Here is a 9197-nt window from a genome sequence, read left to right as displayed (position 1 = left end):
TATATGAGAACAACATATATGGGAGAAGGTTGGAGTAGTTCCAATGAAAGATAAGATTAAAGAGAATCTCCTTGGATGATTTGGTCACTTAAAACACTGGCCCACCCAACATGTCTGTTCATATTAAGAAGACATCTTTGTCTCAGCCTGCCACTCAGAGTCAGCCTACCCATCTTTACCTACTCTTGCAGTCAGTAGCCCACAATTCTACTCAGCAGACCACATTTTCCTTTACCAAACTCCATGCAGAGTACTCTCTTCTACCCTTACTACCCACCCCCACCCTCTCCTTCTTATGGTGGCCCTCCTACTTATCCATATCCACCATATGTCCCCCCATATTATCCCCCACCAACCCCTCAGCCCGCTATATGGGGACCTTTTACCCCATCTGCAGCAGAGCGCTCGACAGATAGTCGAATATTGATTGAACCTGACGGGAACACATACGTACTTAAAATATTATTAACATGCAACTAAAATTTAATAAATATTTTTATTACTTAACATATTTTATGTTGGTTTCACCCGTTAAAATAACCGACGCATAAAATACGGGACATAATACAGAGCATGTATGATTCTCCTTACATTTCTTGGAAGAAAGTCCCAAAAAAGTATAAGACATGTAGTTCAAAGAGTTTGAGGTTAATTATTATGTAAATATGTTTTGTATTATATCTTCTTTAAATAAGATAATAAAAATATATATTATATATTGCATGTTTGTAAATGCAAAAAGATTTATGTTGGTTGTCATAACATAATGATAGAATCAGAAAGAACTTTGAGAAGCTTGGGTCGAGACGCATGCGAGACATGTTTACAGAGATTAGAAAAATGAGCAAACAACCACTCTAGATTGGTGAGAATGTATGGGCTGAGTTGAACATTGCTTGGGGTAGCTCAGAGTATAGTAAGAGGAGGGACCAAAATAGACAAAATAAAGCTTATAATGTTGGGGGCAGGTTAGTTCCCTTTATACTAGGGGTTCAATTCCACATACTGAGAACATATGCATTTGGTAAGTAATTTTAAAATATTTACATCATTTACTTTAATATCAATACTAATATATATATTTTTTATAGAAAGAGGTGCTGTGTAAATAATTGACACCCTTTTAAATTGCATTATCATACTCATAAGTGGTAAGAGGACCAACAATGTATTGATGAGAGAGCGAGAAAAGCTTATGTAAGTATATAAGTTTAATATTTTTAATATAATGTCTAAATTTCTTAAATTTTTATTAACTTTTATAGGAGGAGTATACACGGTTTTGACAAAGTCATGGTACAACAGATGGAGGTTCTTCTGTTGGATCAACAAAATATTATGAGTACCGCACTTGGTTGCAACGTTAGGAGGAATGCAGCATGACAAAGTATACGATTTAGGCTCGCATGCCTATACATATGAGGGAAGACATCTGATGGTTCTAACTTCTCAACAAATACCTAAGAGACTTTATATAACAAACAGGTAGCTGCTCTTATAGCCAAGCTAGAGCAGGTCAGGAGCACAACCTGACTAGCAGATGCAGATGCAACATCAGATAGAAAAATGTTGCAAACTCAAATGCAGATGCAACAAACTAAGATGCAGATGTAGCAAACTAAATAGTTAGTAGAAATACGAAAGATGAGGGACCATTTAAGTGGGCAGAATACAGCATCAGTAGAATAGGAGATTGAATCAGAGTAGATGCTTATTTTAATGATGTGGACATATATAATTATGTATTTTTTGACATGTAGTAATTGTTTGTTTTATGGACATTTCGACTTGTTTATTATTAGATATTTGATGATGATATTATTCTTGTTTTTTGTTATTGTGTATATATTTGGTGATGTTCTTGATTATAGGTGGATGTTTGAATGCATATAATATTGTATTTTTTTCGTTATAATGTTGAAATCAATTTTAAAAGTCATGTGACTGTTTTTTTTTTTATGCAACAGGTTTCCGACTGATTTTTTGTCGGAAACACGGTCGGCAACACAATACAACGAAACTGAATTGTCATTTCCGGTACGCCAGAATTTTCGGCGGATGATCCACCGGTAATCTCCTTCGATAATAGTGCGACATACTTGGGCTGTGGATTATCCACCGATATTTCCAGCGAACAATTTCTATCGGAGACACCAGGGGAGAAAACGTCGGAATTTTCTACCTTAAAAGACGTCGGTTGCCCATATTTTTGCGACACAATGCCACCGGAGATGCCGTCGGAAACATTTATGGGGAAAGTTTTCGCCGGTTTAGACTTACTGATGCGCGAATTAATGAAGTATGTAAGGACTAATAATTTTTTTGTATATATATTTCAGGTGTGTAGATGAGATATGATGATGAAAATGTAGAAGTTGAAGAAGATAACCTTGACAAACCTTATGAAGATTGAAGTTGCTTGTTAAATTTGTTAGAATTTGTGTTTGCGTGATTGAGAACAAAATGTGTTTTAAAAACTTAATGTTTTTTAAATGAATTAGTAGATGATGTGTGGTTATATTAAAAAGTTGATTCTTATTTACTCAAACTAGATAGTTTAATGGTGTTCGGAATATTATCATATTTATAATAAGTTTAATAGACATTGTAAAAAGTTTATTTCAAGTAAAAATATTTTAAAATATTTTGTTAAACACATACTAAACAGAGAAATGAAATAAATATATATAAAATAGATGTTTGTGATACAGGAAGTTAAGTAGTTTCGAAGTGAAATATTAGATCTGGAGCCGAAAATATCATGTTGGACAGAATTTCAGCATTTAAGATCCGGGTATAATTAATTAAAATAAGAGGATAATTTTGTCTTTTATCAGTTATAGAGTAGAGCGGAGAACTGAGATCCACAAATCCACCAAACAACTTCCCGTTGTTTTAAATAATTTTATTACAAACTCTGTTTTTTTAACTCTCCGCCTCTACCGACTTAAGCAAACAGCGGGCAGTAACCAAACGAGCCCTAATTCCTAGCGGGCCTTGATCACTCTAACGTGAAACTTACCTTATCTGTTCCGTCTTATTTGCCAAAGTTTATTGTTTCTTGATTTGAAAGTTGAAACACTAAATAGAGCATAATACTTTATTATTATTATTATTAAAGTTCATTATTATTATAATAATCATTAAAGCTCATTATTATTATTAATAAAACAATAGTAATGATTATAAGTGATAATAATTAACTATTAATTATTAAAAGAACGGCAAGCATTGCAATCAAACAAATTGAAGATTGAAAAAAGTCTGAGGGTTGATTCGATTCCCGAAAGCCCTCGGCCGTCGATTTGATTCGACTGAGTGGATTGAAGACTTAAAGATTATTTATGGGGTTGATTCGCACCCCCATACTCCTTGCCATTAATTTGATCTGATCAAGTCATGCCAAAAAGGCAAGCGCCCTCCCCTTACCTCCCCTCGCGGGGAGGAAACGCCAGGAGATTATCAAAATTTTCTCAAAAATTCTGAACTTAGACAAATTAGAGAACATTCAATTAAACAATTAAATCCATAATAATTTGAAACCTCACAATTAAATTCAATTGAGTCGTCATTTGATTAACTAATTAATTTGAACCTTCATATTTAAAGTAGTCAACATAAATCTAATGCATGAATCATTTAACTTAATAATGCATTAAGTAATAAATTTAAAGTTAATATCTCAGTGCAATAAAAAATGAAATTGAGATATCAAATTTAACAAATATGTTAACTAATCAGTTAAACAAATAAATCAACTGGATAATTAATTAATTGTAACTAAATCAATTAACTAAATAAATCAAATTAAGTAACTCCAAATAAAACCAACTAATTTAATTCAACAGTTAATCTATACAAGCAAATCGGATAACTTAAGATTTTGGGTAAACAACAAACCAATTAATTAATCCTTTTTAATTTTACAAATTAAGTAAATAATTCAAATAACTGTTATAAAATCAATCAAAACCTTAACTAAAATTCAAACCTTACAAATAAGTTAAAGTAATTTAAAATATGCTTTTAATTGAGCAATCAATTTTAATCTAATAATTAAATCTAAACCTTCATTTTAATTTAATTGAGCCAATCAATTTAATTTAACTTGAAGGTTGAAAGAAAGAAATTACATGTTAATATTTTGGATATAGATAATTTCTTCTAGCTTCAAACCGGAAGAAATCTCATAGCTCTTTATTTGACTGAAACTTATACCATTTCTTAATATGCATAAACTCAAACACTTTTCATATAATTGATAAAGGATTACATAGCTTGTCACAACCTATAAACAACACTTTGAATTACTAATTGTATGGTACAGAATATAAATATTACAAATTTTATGTATACAGTTATGCTTCATGAAATCATCCGATTCAAAATTTTCAAAAATAACATTAGAATATTGAAAGATAAATAAACCGAAATGAACATACGCATCTCATCCATATAGCAAGATTGATTTTACTTTTAAATTTATTTTTCTTTCCCGTTTCAGTTGTTTCAGTTTTAAGAGAAGAAAACTAATATGAAAAAAATAGGTTGATTTACAAAATAAATAAAGCAAGTGCAATAAATTGATTCAACAAGAAAGAAGACTTCGTCAGATGAAATAGTTTATAAAATAACCATTTACCACTTCTTATCTTGAAGAGAATATGTATATATTGCTACAGCTTTTCAAATGGGGAAAAGTAAGAATAATAATAGAGAAAGAAAAACAAGAAGAGAAGGAAGAGGGTTTACCACTTCCTGATGTCTTTGGCCGAATAAATCGCAGAAGGAAGGAAGCACAGATAGGCTTAGGGCCGGCGGCAAGCCCTTGTGCACCTTAGGGTTGGACGGGAGGGAGATGGGCTTCGGTCGGCTAGGGCTGGCGACGGGGCGTCCGGCCTTGGCTTCCGCGAGAGCGGGCTGGAGGCGTCGTGTGAGAGCTGAGAGCCACCGAAGAGAGGGGCTTCGGGTAGGCTTCGTCGCTAGAGAATGAGGGACGGAGAGGAGTGGGAGAGTAGTTCGGGCCTTGGCGTCGCGCGAATCGGAGAGGGAGACGGAGGGCCTGAGAGTGCGAGTAAGAGGGGGAGAGAGTGATTGTTGGGAGCCGGGTTTGACCAGCCCTAACCGCCCCTTAGGTTTAGCCTAAATCATGTTTTGATTTGAAATTCAAAGTGGTTATTAGGATATATTTTAATTATAATTTAGACAAATTTACTAAACCCTAAACCCTAAATATATAAAATGACAAATTAATTTTAAAAAAATTTAATGGAATCAATATATATCTGAGATTAATATATATTTTTAGAATATATAAAATTAAATTCTTCCATTTAATTTAAATAATGATATTAGCTCGCGACAAGTCAAAACGGACTAATCGAGACCATTGAAATCGAATTCGTCTCGAGTTAATTTGACTCGGTTTTGCTTTGATTAGTGTAACAAATTTCAGTTTAAAATAGTTAATTCGGGTGAGTCGATTTGAGTTTAGTTTGAAGTTGAATTAGATTTAGATTGAATTGATTTTGATTTGGGTTGAACAAAAGGGTCGAGTCAATGCTACATCAGTGGGTGTCCACCTAAGGGGAGTCATAAAAGTGATGTCTACACTAGGCTACGAAAATATATGCGCTAAAGATTGAATCGGGAAAATTGACCTTGAATAATGAGGTCAACACCTGTCCATCGGTTGCTCGCATCCTTGTTGAATTGGATGTTACCAAAACATTTCCGGATAAGATTTGGGTGGGTTCACCTAATGATGAAGATCAAAACCTGCAAGGAAAAAATACAAAGCAAACAAGAGATAGAACAGTAACTATGTTCTGTTTGATATATGCAAAAACTGATCACTCCTTCTCTACAGTTTCAGTGATATACCTATTCCCCTCTTCTGGTACTCTAAACGGGAACTGAAAGCTTAGAGGTGAAAATAGTACTGCCTAACTAAATAAAGCAACTAAATACCTAACACAAATCATAGTATAGAACCATCAAAATTAGGTACAAGCTAGTGTTTGTGTCCATTCCTAAGTGGAATGGCATTTGTGCCTGGTGTATAGTGATCCGATGGATCTATCTCATAATCAACCATACTCCTCAACATGCACTACTGCATGTTCCTCACTATACTGAATTGATAATGGCCTCTATTCGGGCGGCGGGGTGTAGAACTGGGAGGTAGAGCCAATGTCAAAAGGACTCAAATTCGTCACATATGTAGGCCACCACGGATAATGGGTAACAAACTCTGGTTGCTGCACATCTTGGGTTATTGTCTCCTGCGGCACACCCCAATCCCGGCAAGTGGTTGTAGCATCAGCCATTTCAAATAGACTAGCATGAGATTCTGTTGTGGTTTGGGGAAAACTAGACCCTTCCATGGAGTTTGAATGGTATCGTGTGTCCTCTAAGTACATTTGTGTTCTCATAGCATGATTCAAATCTCCAATCCTGTCTATAGTTTGTTGGAGTTCATGATATGTGGACTCATCATCCTGGCCATAAAATCGTTGTAACATCTCATTTGTCTCAAAGAGGTAGTTTCGTTGTACACAATTAATTGAAAGAGTTAGAGAATTTATATAAATTTGAAGTCTGAGTTGAAAACCTACTAGCATACGCTCAACAGGTGCTCGTGCATAGTATGATTTGGGCGGCTCAATAGGAGGCTGTAGAAGGTATAGTGATGCCCATGATCTATACCAATGTAAGTACTCCTTTAATGCTTGGTCCTCACCATCATGATGCTGCACACCATGGACGACCACTCCTCGTCGTCCTTCCCACATCATAATATAGAGATGATGGTAAATCATCCAATCCATATCGGCCTTCCCACGACCGTCCACTCTAACGTAATTTGGATCCATTGGTTGAACGTCAGTAGTAGGTGAGAATCCAAACTGTCGGATAACTCGGTCAGGTAGATGCCACTCCACTCTCTTCCAACTAATAAGTGGAACACGAGCACGTCAGATGTCCCTACCTGCCAAACAAATCTCTGCAACCATTTCGTGGATACTTGGTCCATATGGCTCCCATATTACCTACAAAATTAATAAAATATGTTATTATCTTTCTTAATTTTGCAAGCAACCTCAAACTGATTTTGAATGATAGACATACCTGACTTTGAAGAAGACCATCCAACTCATTCCTATATATTTTGATGTTTCCAACGGGCATGTCCCTAACCCATTCTTCATTCCACCTATTCTAATGTTTAAAAGTGTTATTGTAAATGCATTAATTAGTAGGTTTGAAAAAAAATGGTTTAAAATATCAAGTAACTACCTTCCTCCCACGCTACAGTCTTGTAATAGTTCTGGATACGGTACATGTAACGTAGGTCTTCCAACATGGATCCGTTCCCAAGACCAAATTTGTAGGAGATGAACACATCCAGCAATGTTAGCACGTTTGGGCTTGGTTGCCTCTGTCAATTCTCTATATAGGTGTGCTAAGACCGCACCACCAATTGAGTAAGTACTGAATAAATGTATGTCCTCAAGCAATGGAAGATATTGCAAATGAATCTCAGATCCAGAGGTATCTGGCAGTAACAAACACCCAATGATGAACAAAATATAGGCTCGCACATGCCTCCAAAAGTCTATATCATTCAGCTCAGCATAAGACTCCCTCCTATAAGTCCATCGTAGCCATCTTAGTGGCATGCATGTCCTTGCGTGCGCCTGACCCATCCGAAATCTAGAAGTAACTTGAGGATTCAATGGGTCATGGTACAAAACATTCGGATCTGGATGACTTCCTAGTAAATCGTTACAACAATCTGGCCAAGAATTCCATCGTTTCCCTAATCCGACCACTGAAGGGCCGACTAATGGAGGTCCATCAATCTGTAGGCCCATAATCATTGCTACATCTTGTAGTGTAATACTCATCTCCCCCACTGCAAGATGAAATGTATTGGTTTGAGGCGACCATCTCTCGACCAATGCCGTTAGAAGATGGTGATCAAGTTTGATGTACATCAACTGCCTAATACAGTGCAAACCAGCTGTCCTGATGGCTGCAATGAACCTTGGACATTCAATAGACCAATCATGAACCATGAGCATGTGTGATGCTCTCTCTAGAATTGTCCCCTGTATATTATAATTTTATTTAAAATAGACATTTGCTAATAAGGAAGAAATTTTTTAACATTGATACCTGGTCAGGGTGGGCTGCTCTATGTTTGCCTCGTAGACAAGCGATGGTGGGGTGTACGTCCGCTGGTGCAGGCCCATAGGTTGCCTCATCTACACTAGGTTGCTTTCTAACTCGATGTCTTCTAGGTCTTGTTGGTTTGTGTGCCATTGCATTTATGCTACTAATTCACACTAAAATAGAGAACATAATATTAGTAAAACATGAAGTTGTAAAAATTATTATGGGATGATAATGATAATATCTAAACTTAATTATTATAAAGACATTTACAGAAAAATAAAATTTTAATATATAATGATATGTTTAGAATAATGAGAACTTCACAATTTTTAAAAATTAGCATCAAAGAGAAATTTTAAAATAGTATAATTATTAATAACAAAAATTCTGGGATAAATTTTATTATTTATTAAGGGATCATAGTGATAATGTATACACTTAATATTAAAAATATTAAACAACAATAATAATTTCTAAAAATTAATTTCATTAAAAAAAATTTAGAATCATTCTCATCCATCCAAAATGAATTAAATGGTTGGGATTGATAACTGTACAAAGAAGCTGCTTACTTTAGGGGTCTCTAATGTAATGGGTGAGAGGGGAAGTGATTACTCAATATAACTGCGAGCAATTCATCACTTATCTAAGTAAAATTTCCTTTATCGTTAGACTCCTCCCTAACAATTCCTTTCAATTCTACATCTACTTTCTTGACTACATTAGATCTCAATGAACACAGTAAAGGTCTTCTTTCTGTCTTCATGGTTCCCTTAAGCAATTTTGCTCAATCTAACAGACACCATCTTTTCCATACAAGAAAATTAACCCACTCTTCATCCCAGGCAAGAGCAAACTAAACCAAGAAAGCAATTTGAACCAAACCCGCCTCTCAATCCACCCAAAAAAGAAAAAAAAAAACAATAAATGCAAAGCAACTTAGGTTCCACCAACTCCACCAGCCGGGTCAGACGATATAGCAGCAAACGGAAGCTCGCAAATCGCAACAGAGGCAC

The sequence above is a fragment of the Dendrobium catenatum genome, unplaced genomic scaffold, assembly GCF_001605985.2.
Source record: "Dendrobium catenatum unplaced genomic scaffold, ASM160598v2 original_scaffold_80088, whole genome shotgun sequence".
NCBI classification, from domain to species: Eukaryota; Viridiplantae; Streptophyta; class Magnoliopsida; order Asparagales; family Orchidaceae; genus Dendrobium; species Dendrobium catenatum.
The sequence above is the reverse complement of the archived record's forward strand: the minus strand, read 5'-3'. Positions refer to the sequence as shown.